We start from the raw sequence: 11,421 nt of genomic DNA on the forward strand, positions 1-11,421 counted from the left end.
TCGTTTGTTTACAAATATGCAGGAGGTCAATACATGCACACTACGTCACGGTAGCTGCCCGGCGCTCCGGCGTGCCTGGGAGTCACCAACTGGCTTGACGAGTTTGCCACTGTCACCTTCTACCACTTATAAGTTTGGCGCTGCTACGCCCTACGTTGAAATTTCATTTCTCGTGCTTTTCGCTTTCCGTGGAGCCGCAGGTTCTACTGTCGTATTTTTCGTGCTCGCTCACATAAGAGCGAAGTACAAGTGATATAACCATTGCGTAACACTGGGATGCGGCACTCAACGCTAACACTTCACTCGTCGCAACGTGCGCTTCAGTGATGTGTTCTTGAATTGCTGGTGGCGGCGGCCAGAAAGTTCTTGTGTTCACGTTTCCCAAAATGAAGCTCGCAAGGGGTCTTGGATGAAAGCTATTGCAGGCAAGCATCTCTCACTGAGTATATATCTCAAGGTGAGTAACTGACCTTTAAGCCCTGATGTGCTGCACTGCAAAGCTGGCTCGGTCGCTTGGCAACTTTGGAAATTTAAGAATTAGGGGTGGTGAGACGACTGGTAGCATTATTGAGGTTCCAACAGGACAGTGCAAGAACATTCGAGAGAAATGTTCGGCAAGCTGTGAAAATGCATAAAAGCAGAAACTGTATGAAATAACTTTTCCAATGCCGGCGCTCGTTTCTTTTTTTTTTTTTTCGCGCAGGTTTCCGAGCTTCATTTTCAATAAGGTAATCGACCTCACTGCGAAGCTGCGTGACTACCACGCAGCCTGAAGAAGGACGGTGGCAGTCGACGGCGACAGCGTACGCCGGTAGTAACACATGCCGATCGTTTTTTTTAGCTGTTCCCATAATTTTCCCACCAACGATGCACGGAGGGAATCTCCGCCGCCTAAGCGAGCTGAGATAAAAACCTAGGCACTGAGGAAAGCTTTTAAACTTTTAATTTCAGAGAAGAAACAGAGAAAAGCTGACGAACGCGGTATCCTCTGTGAAGAGTTCCGAGGCAAACTGCTTCGTACCAAGAGCAATAAAAAAAGCACTAAGAGCGACGAAAATATTTATGTTATTGTTCTGCATGAACTTATTCTTTCCATTGCTTTATGCATTTGATGTTCTCTCACAAATGACAGAAGGGGCATATGGGTCTCTTTAGAAAAGAACATACTCCATTAAACACAGCCGCCTGCTTGGCTATATATTTTTTATTAATCCAAGAAAGATTGTTTCGGCGCTAATGGGTACTCGCTGCGAAGCACCACGCAGAACAAACTTTGTGCAGCAGCAATGGTGGCTGCAACCTTTCTTTCCAAATACATATCGAAGTGTATGCAGTCCTTCGCCATGAGTGGGAATGCAAAAATAACCAAAACTTGGCAGTGAAGTGCTATACGATGTGTTTCCTTTGGTTCAAAATGTAAAGAACGAATAAGCGAATAATCAAGGGTAGCATTTATTGCAGAAGTATACGCGCAACTAAACACGAGCTAGTGAATAGCGAAACTATGTTGACCAGCTGATTATCTCAGCCATTACTGATCTGACAGCGATAAAATACGCCGGACACTCTCGAAGAGCCGGCGCAGCCGCGAATAGAGCACGGGCAACTGCAGTGACGTCACGGAAACAGCGGATATGCCTTGCCACAACACGGCTCCCCATTGTTCCGAGTGGCTTGTTGGCAGCGGACACGGAGCGAAGAGTCGAGCGTCCCGACGTGGAACTTCAGCCCCACCGTGCACGCAACCACCCGCCACCGCTGCCTTGGGCGTGAGCGGAAAATCACCTAGAACCTGAAATCCCTGGAAAAGCCCAGTTCTATATTTGTTCGTTTAGTTTTTCCAAAAAACTCGACTTCTCCGCAAAGCTTAGCCGTAAGGCTTAGCGGCACTGGCTAGGGACTATGACGAATTCCGGGTGATTCCAGATGACCGTGCGAAGACGGAAGTCGGTATGCGACTATACCGGGGAATTTTTATAGCGACGTAGATGAAATCGAATGGAAGAACCAGAAAAAAAATCACCCCTCTGCATGCCAGCCGCTGCATTGACTGGTTGTCACGGCGCTCGACTGTTGCCCCTGAGACCGAGGACGCGGGATCGAATCTCGGCCGCGATTGGCTTGTTTCAGTGGAAGTGAGATACATAAGAGGCCCCTGTGCTGTGCGAAATTTAAGACAGCTTTGGACTTCTTTAAAGGATTCTTATAAGAGGGCCAATTAACAGGGATATATAAGAGCCACACGACCGAACTAGTGCCTTCAGCAAAGTGCTCTTAACCGCAAATAAAGAAGAACATATTTCAAACGTTCATTGAGCCAACCGCTCCAGATGTACCTGCCCCTCACTACCATTTTTTCCACTGTTAGACAGCTGGGCTAGTTCTGTGATGAGCGCATGACTTGGTCGAAAAACATTTATCCTGTCACTAAAAGACGAGGTTGTGTTGTGTTGAATTTTATGGCACATAGGCAACTTAGGCCTTCAAGGCCAACAAGGCATATAAAAGACCAAGACTCAGTTCGGAAGTATAAGATTGAGTTCAACAGTCCTGTAAACATGTGTCGCATAATAATTAGAGCTCGTGCGAATTCGTGTTTAGGTATACAATATCTAATCACGGTTCCTGCGTGCAATCCTTAACCCTCGCGTGTATAAAATTTTATAGCGACAGTCCCCGTACATGTTACATGGCACAGGGTTTGAGAAATCAGACAGTAATTTAAAGATGGCGTCCGTTGGAGTCCACTCTCTTCAAGATCTATTAGTGCGAAAGCGCTATTCCAGACGTACCAACCCTGAGCAAGAATCGTGTCATCTTACGTTGTCTTGTGCTCGGAACTATCCCGAGCTTACTCAGGTAAGTTCGGAGGAGAGTTGCGGAAGCTGTAGCCAATGGCAGGAAGCTCAGGTAAGTTCACAGGAGCGTCGCGCCAGCTGTAGCCAATGGGAGGAGGGCGTCGTGCCACCTAGGTTACGTAACCTTGTGGCATCATCACAATCTGCTCTGGCAGGTGGCAGTTACATTAGCGATTGGACGCAAAAGGTTGCTCGGGAAAAGCAGCATGGGACGCACAATCCACACCGATGGCTGTGATAGGAACAGCCTCCTGCAAGTGCAGTGGCGCACCACTTAACTGCTGCACCACTGCGCTAGTAGTGGCATGAGGACTCACCGCGATCTATGAATGCTAAGTAGGAAATGACCAATTCTACATATCTGGGCATATACCCAATAACTCTAACGCATCATACTCATAAGGCGGAGCTTAAGTGTCTCCTCCAATTGAAGTATAGACACCTGCTTTCGCATGTGTACTCGGTTCAACTACGTTAAACCTCAACCACTGTTTTGTCGTCGTGGTTTTAACGGGAACTTGTTGCTTTCAAGATGCCTGAGGATAAAGCTTAGGGTATTCAAGTGAGTGCCGTCCTACGCACTTCCCGGAATACATGAGCTATTGCAAAAGACGCCAGATACTCGATATACCATTTTATTTTAAACTGCCTTTGATGTCCTTGGCCTCGATTTTATTCACCAAGGAAAATTACCAATACATGCAAGGCTGTTCGACCGCGAGGGCCAATTCTTTATTCTTAACGCCTTTTACACTTTTTTACCTCAAGGCATCTCTAGCTTAACGTGATTATCTTTCGACAAGCCATCTATTTTTGCGATGTGTTTTGTGCCGCTTTCTTTTCCTCCTTGTGTTCACTGCAAATGTTCACCCCACTCCCCTCTGCAATGCTTCGGCGATTGAGGGTATTGTAAACAAATAAAAGAATTGTGACGGGTATACGGGCAATAGTATGTAGATGCGATAAGACCGTATTGGTTTTTCGGCTTTTCCAAATAGTCTATCTAGTGTGCTTTGTCTGAAGGGCTTTGCTAGATGCCATGACTTGTAGTCCAAAATCGCTGCATGGAAGCGGTTCCAGGCAGTCTATGCCGTGAGGGGTTCGTGTGGACTTCAGACTGTCTTCCATTTCCTGCGCATTACTACCTCTATCTTCATCGCTCACTCTGTTGTAGTTGTATTTAGTGCGTCGCCTCTCTATAAGCTGCCTTGGTGACCTTTGCGTTGCTTACTGTGTTACTTATTATGCCCTTATTTATTCCAGCGTTGTAACTCACAATAGGGTGTCTTACTCCTTTCAATTGAAAAAAAAAACGTGAAGTCGCTCGGTTCGGCACGGATGTATTCCCAGTTCTGTACATCGTATTTTGCAACGTTTTGCTTGCATACATACATTCATGTTTAACAACTCCCCTGACCGTTACTAGTCGCTTGTAGTGTTGTGGACTGCCATCGTACATCATGCGCCATTTTCTCTTTTTTTGCCTGTTTCTTTCGTGTCTGTATTCCAGTGTGTTAGCATTTGTTTTTTATTAGCCCCCGTACGCGCAATACTATATCTCCTCGAGCATACCAGAGGCTTGGAAGAACGCTAACATTATCTTAATCCATAGGAAAGGAGACGTCAAGGACTTGAAAAAAAAATTGGCGGTGGTTTAGCTCTGGTTAAACCTGGAGTGACGCGACAGCTACAGCTGGCTGAGTGGAACTTGGTCACGTGACCAACCATGTGACGAGCCACGTGATCAGCCACAGCACCGAGCCGCCGGCAGCTGCTTCGCACTACGTGACCAACCACGTGACAGCGTGGCGCGAAGGCTTGAAATGCTACCGTAATGTAGCTATCACTACAAAATTACAGACCGATCAGCTTACTGTCCGTTGCCTACAAGGTATTTACTGAGGGAATCGCTAATAGAGTCAGGGCAACCTTAGACTTCAGTCAACCAAATGATCGGGCAGGCTTTCGTAAAGAATACACTACAACAGACCATATTCACACTATCAATAAGGTGATAGAGAAATGCGTAGAATATAACCAATCCCTACACATAGCCTTCGCTGACTGCGAGAAAGCATTTTACTCAGTGGAAACCTCAGCAGTTATGCAGGCATTGCGGAATCAGGGTGTAGAAGACTCTTATGCGAAAATACTGGAAGATATCTATAACGATTGCGCAGCTACGATAGACTTCCTTAAAGTCAGCAATAAAATTCCAATAAAGAAGGGTATCAGGTAGGGAGACACGATCTCGTCAATGCTATTCGCCGCCTGTTTACAGCGTTTACAGGAGGTATTCCGGCGAATTAATTAGGAACAGTCTGCGGATAAGAGTTAATGAGGGATAGCTAAGTAATCTGCCATTCACTGATGACATTGCCTTGCTAAGTCACTCTGGAGATGAACTGCAAACCATCACCAATTAGATAGGCAGAGCAGAATGGTGGGTCTAATAATTAACATGCAGGAAACCAAAGTAATGTTCAACAGTCTAGCAAGGAAACAGCAGTTCACAATAGGTAGCGAGGTGCTGAAAGTGGTAAGGGAATATTTCTACTTAGGACAGGTAGGAATCGCTGATCAGAATCTTGAGAGGGGGAAATAACTTGAAGAATAAGAATGGGGTGGAGGTCATATATCAGGCTCTCTCAGATCATTCAGATCATGAATGGCAGTTTACCAATATGATTTATGGTTTATGAGGGTATTACGTCCCGAAGCGATTCAGGCTATGAGCGACGCAGTAGTGAAGGGCTCCGGAAATTTCGACCACTTGAACTTCTCTAATGGCCGATTCACACGACGGTCCGTTCGCCCGCGGCCCGCGCATCACGTGTTCATGCGCCACTAAAAACTGGCCTGCGATCCGATGACGTCAAGCGGACGCGACGCACCAAAAGAGCAGACGACGCGCTGGTTGTACCACTGTTGCCAGATTATTTTAAAGCGTTTGGCAACGCTGGTCAAACTGGTTTTTCCTCCCAACCCATGACTGCGATTGAATGGTTCAGGTGCGGCCCTTTGTCCAATTCCTCAATGGCTTGGGCCGTCTTGCTAGCCGAGTCGATCACGCAAGCCGAGTCGCAGTGCAGCTTGTCAAAACAGCGCGCCAGCTCAACGCCATCAGCGAAATGCGGCAGCCGAAATACTGGCAAGAGCGGTCGTTGCCAGAGCTGGCACGCGCATCTTCGCGGGCCGGCGCTAATTCCCGCCAGGGGAGAGGCACTTGAACTTCCTTGCTTGTCCAGTCCGGGGTCCGACAGCATGCCTCTCAGTTTGGTGACGCACGAACACGTGATGCGCGGGCCGCGGGCGAACAGTCCGTCGTGTGAATCGGCCATAACCCGCACTGACATCGCACAGTACACGGGTCACTTAAATTTCGCCTTTATCGAAATTCGACCGCCGCGGCCAGGATCGAACCCGCGCCTTCCGGGTCAGCAGCCGAGCACCATAGCTACTGAACCACCGCAGCGGCCACTTTACCAATATCCCCCAAGAGAAAAGCATACAACAGCTGTATCTTATTGCTACTCACCTACGGGGCAGAAACGTGGAGGCTAACGGAAGGGTTCAGCTTAAGTTAGGACAACGCGACGAGCTATGGAAAGAAAAGGATAGGTCCAACGTTAAGAGACTGGAAGCGGGCAGAGTGGGTGAGGGAACAAACGCGGGTTAATAATATCCTAGTCAAAATCAATGCGCTTGAGCAGGGCATGTAATGCGAAGGCAGGATAACCGCTGGTCCTTAACGGTAACGGAGTTGATTACAAGAAAAGGCAAGCATAGCAGGCGGCGGCAGAAAGTTAGGTGGGCGGATGAGATTAACAAGTTTGCGGGGATACAGTGGCCGCAGCTGTCAAAGGACAGGGTTGATTGGACAGACATGGGAGAGGCCTTGGCCCTGCGGTGGGCGTAGTCAGGCTGATGATGATGACGAGTTCCCGTATTCTCATTTCTCGTCGCTTCTGATACCATGCTCGCCAGTGCCGATTGTTTTTATGGCGTACGGCTCAGTGCTCTAAGTAATGTCTTTCTGTCTGTTCTCTGTTATTTAGATTTTATGCCAATGTTTATGGAGAATGCGACACTGTCAGTCACGATTCTCCACCCCGACCTACACTACCAGTGATTGCACCGAGTGACTATGTAACCCGCCTACAAGTGCTGGACGCTTCCGCGGGCTTAGATAGTACAAGTACATTACGCCGAATAAAGTTGTGCTGTGCTGTGCTGGCTGCGTACCAGAGTATGCTAAAGAACCGCAGGAAGTGGAAGTGAATCCGGATCTCTCTACTACGGCGGCTTTTTCTCTTCCTTCTTTCACTCCCTCCTTCGTGCGGTCCCTAACGGGGTGGTTCAGATGCTCACCTAGGGCGAGACAGCTTCTGCGCCTTTCCTTTTCTCACCCCGCAATCAGTTACCGATTATCATTTACCGTATTTACTCGCGTAATGAACGCGCTCGTAAAATGAACATACCCAATACTTTGGCTGTCAAAAGTAAAATTATTCAAGCGATAGCGCTAAAAGCCCCGTTGTCCAGAAAATCTGGTGTAGGCGTTCCGAGAGAAACATCACGAGCATGACTCTGGCATGTGGTGCCCAGAGAGCAACTTAAGAGGCAGGTGAACCATGAAGGTCAGGTGAGCTTGCGGCGTCATCACAACCTGCCTACCGCGGCAGGTGGTAGTTGAATTAATGATTGGTCGCTCGAGAAGAGCAACCTGGGCCGCACAAGGTCCACCGTTGGGAGCGCCCGCCATCGCAGGGCAGTGGCGCATCGCTTAACCGCTGCACCACTGCACCAGGAGGGGTATGAGGACTCCCAGGGATCAGTGAATGTTAAGTAGAGAACGACCTACTGCATATATGGGAATTAACGAAATACGCCATCGAGTCATACCCATAAGGCGGAGCTTAAGTGCACCCTCCAAGTTTTTTTTCTTCTTGCGTAATAAACGCACAGCTTTCTGTTGCTAATGATAGTGAATGCTAGTATGTGCTCTATTTTGAAAGCCGAAACAATTACGCAGCGCTCTAAAGCTCTATGTGTCCACTGCCAAGACTACTATATCTCACCATAGAGCACGAACAGCCAGTACAATGTTCCGCGAGGAATGGGTTTCTACTGAGGATTGTAGCAACTTGTTGCAATTGGGCTTCGCACTGAACTTTGCGAGCTGTGCCAGAGTGAACTCTACTTGGACTCTCTTTGGATAGCGATACGGGTAGACACGAGTTATACGTGTGGATTTAATATAAAAGTTGTCAAAGTTGTCGACCACGCTTTCGAGCACGAAAACCGTGCTAAAGGCAGCTTTTTATTTTAATTACAAGATGAGTTATACCAAGTTATTTACTCCACCCACTTTTCGTCCCGTTTTTACCGAATCAGGATTTTCTGAATATTTTACCCCGCGTAATGAACGCACTTTAAAATTTCTAGCAATTTTTTTTGGGAAGAAGTGCGTTGATTATGCGGGTAAGTACGGTATACTGCAATACATTATATAAGAACATACCAATGATACTATTATCTCCTTTTGGCCCCCCAAAAAAACACAAGGCGTCTATACGTTGTTTTCAGCAATATACTGAACAGTAGAGAAATTACAGAGAGCTGGAGGGCGAGTACAATGATCCTATATTATACAAGGGCAAAGGAGAGGCAGAAAGTGCTAAATAGTACAGACATTTGAAGGTAACATCGTCTGGTTATAGAATATCGAAGCAAACAATTAAGGACTGACCACTGTGTTGGGCCGAAAAGGGTGAGATATTAGGGCGATTGCAAAATGGTTCCAGGCAACGTCGTCAATTAAAAGAAAACCTATTTGCTTTTACTGAAAGCTGGCGTGGTTTAATGGTATCAGCGCTTTAAAGTCCCAAGACTGCGCATGGCCTGCGAGAAACGTCGTAGATGAAGGCCGCAGATTAATTTTGCCCTCCTGGGTGTATTAAATTGCCCTGAGATCGCGCAGCATGTGGGTGTCTTTGCATTTCACCTCTATAAAAATGTGGCCTACGCGGCCTTGATTCGATACAGAGTCTTTGGGATCAGTGGCCGAACAATGTAACGACTAAGCTACCGCGGCGGGTGGAATAAAAAGTGAACTAGAAGTGAAGAAAATATGCTTTAATCTGTCGTGGTGACGATTAGTCTATATTGATACAACGTGGTATTTACCAAGATTCATGAATATCATTGAGGCTGTTCATCCTGCAGAGAACCGGAGATAATTTCAAGATTCGGCGGTCATAAAGTGGACAGGAGGAAGAGGCCTCAGCATTAGCTGTTCATCGTGGAAAAATCTTTCTGAAATCCATATACTGGCGAGACAAGGAGGATTACGTTACAGGACTCTTATTCATGTAGAGTTATAAGATACAACTACTTTAGCTGTATGAATAAACTGCAGAAAAGATTACAGGTGAGAGGACGACACTCTAGGATGTTTCCAATAAGTAAGACCAAGCATAAAAAACAAAACTTTGCACACAAAGTAAATCTCATCTAGTGCAGGATTGTTGGCAGTCGTCCTGGCAACGCCAGCATATCTTTTGAATTCCCCTAATTAGCGCTGTAACAAGAATGAATAATCTAGCTTTTTATCGTAAACCTCAGCGCAATTTTTTTACGTAAAATTTGTACAGTGCGTTGAAAAAAAACTTGAGGGGACACTTCACTTCCACCTTAAGGGTATAACGCGATAGCGTTAATGGGTTGATGCCCGCATTTGCGGAATCGGTCGCTCTCTATTTTACTGTCATAGATCGCGGGGAGTCGTCATACCACTCCTGGCGCAGTGCCGCAGCGGTTAAGCGATGCGCCACTGCCCCGCGGGTGCTGCCACCGGTGGGGCGTGTAAGATCCAGACGCTCTTCCCGAGCAACCCCTTGCGACCAATCATTAGTTTAACTGCCACCTGCCATAGTGCGCAGTTTGTTCACAATCAGCCGAGAAGGTTGTTACGGCACCACAAGGTCACGTGGTCTAGGTGGGCCACCTAGGTTGCTTCTTGGAGGATTGCTGCTCTGGGGGCAAAAAGCCGCCGGGTATTCAGCTGTACGGGCCCCTTAACGCTGTCGCGTCAAAAGGCCCCTTCCAGTTGTTTTCGACTGCTTTAACATGGTTCCTTTTCCAGAACTTCAGATTAAGCTCAGGATATTTAAAAACCGTCACGTGACTAGGCGCACCGGGTCGCGATGTTAGCTCCCCTCAAGCGCATCTTACCGGAAGGAAGTCTGTCACATCAAGCTGCGATGAATATAAACAGCGCACCTGGCGCAGCGATGGTACCGCGATGAGCGTAGGCACTTCCTTAATTAGAAACATGATGCCGCAGCATATCGATGTGAACATCGATGGTGATGTTAACACAGGAATCCGACCACACTCGTGATGCAACTGTTTCTGCGACTGTCATGATGCCTGTAGTTTTCCACACTTCGGCAAGCGCCGCGTCCGGACAACGGAAGGTATTCCCTGCAGGCGTTGCTCGGAACACTCTTTTTTGTGTCGCAGGTTTTGAGTGCTTGCTCATTAAGTAATAAAGGCTACAGGTACCGGATACATAATTTTCCTGCAACGAAATGAGTAAGTGTTTGCACAGAATTTTGGGAGGTAAAATATAAACTCTAAAATACGCCGTCGTTGGTGGTTCGACCCGCTGTGGCTTTGAGATGTGCACTTATAACCATAGTCGCCGTTCAGCGTCCACTACGAACTACAACTCCCAGAATTCTATGCGGCAGTAGTTGCTCATTGTAGCCAATGGGGTTGAAAAAAACTGGCGAAGAATTGTGCGATGTGACGTGACAAATCTGAGTTAGCAAGATTGGCTTTACATTTCGCTTTTACGTTGATCGCCTTCCCATTGCATTCTTGAATTGTATTTCGCCGTCGCTTCTTCGTTCCGATGCTGCGCGAGTTTTTGCGGTGTGGAGGCTTCACACATGCAGGCTTCACAGACCGCTGCTGTTTTGGGGAAAGAACTGCTGCAGTGTAGACGGTGCCGCCGATTCCTCACCACCTTGATCAGGGCAGAAAGCGGATAGACCACACGTTGGTCTATCAGCATATACCAAAGCATATAGTATCGTACATAATTTGGACATGGCCTGCGTTTCACCTCAACTGCCGCGGCCACTCAGAGCATCGAATCCCTGACACTGTTTTCAGCAGCAGAGCATCATGACCCCTGGCTCACTGCAGCGGGAAGTATTGCAGAGGAGGCAAGGCTCTTCAGAACAATATTAAAACAACGCGACGAGGCAGTACAATTGCACAATATTACACACTCATTACTTATGACTTTGAATAGATGCGTGAGCTATGCAAAAAATGGCAAGGTTTTAAAGTAGTTAAACAGAGTAGGAGGTGCAATGCGAAAACACTTCAGGCAACACCGCCTCAAAGGTAACCGCATGCAAGATTTTGTCGTCAGCCGCTATCGACCGCTGCGCGCGGGGACCCACCCGGCTGCCCTACTCCTCTCACCGCGAGTCTGCACTGGTTCAGCGTGTTGACGGAGCAGCTGCGGAAGGCATTCGCCGCTGGC

General features: G+C 47.4%; 1 long non-coding RNA gene across 1 annotated transcript in view; it reads left to right on the forward strand.

Moving 5' to 3' along the window:
* Positions 1-50: 50 nt before the first annotated feature.
* The window catches only part of LOC144100770 (uncharacterized), a 34,688-nt gene continuing 23,317 nt past the window's right edge, over positions 51-11,421 (forward strand). The window contains exons 1-2 of the long non-coding RNA XR_013307837.1: positions 51-457; positions 704-811. This is a non-coding gene — a long non-coding RNA (uncharacterized LOC144100770). The remainder of the gene's footprint in view (positions 458-703; positions 812-11,421) is intronic.

This window comes from Amblyomma americanum, chromosome 1 (assembly GCF_052857255.1).
Source record: "Amblyomma americanum isolate KBUSLIRL-KWMA chromosome 1, ASM5285725v1, whole genome shotgun sequence".
Taxonomy (NCBI): Eukaryota; Metazoa; Arthropoda; class Arachnida; order Ixodida; family Ixodidae; genus Amblyomma; species Amblyomma americanum.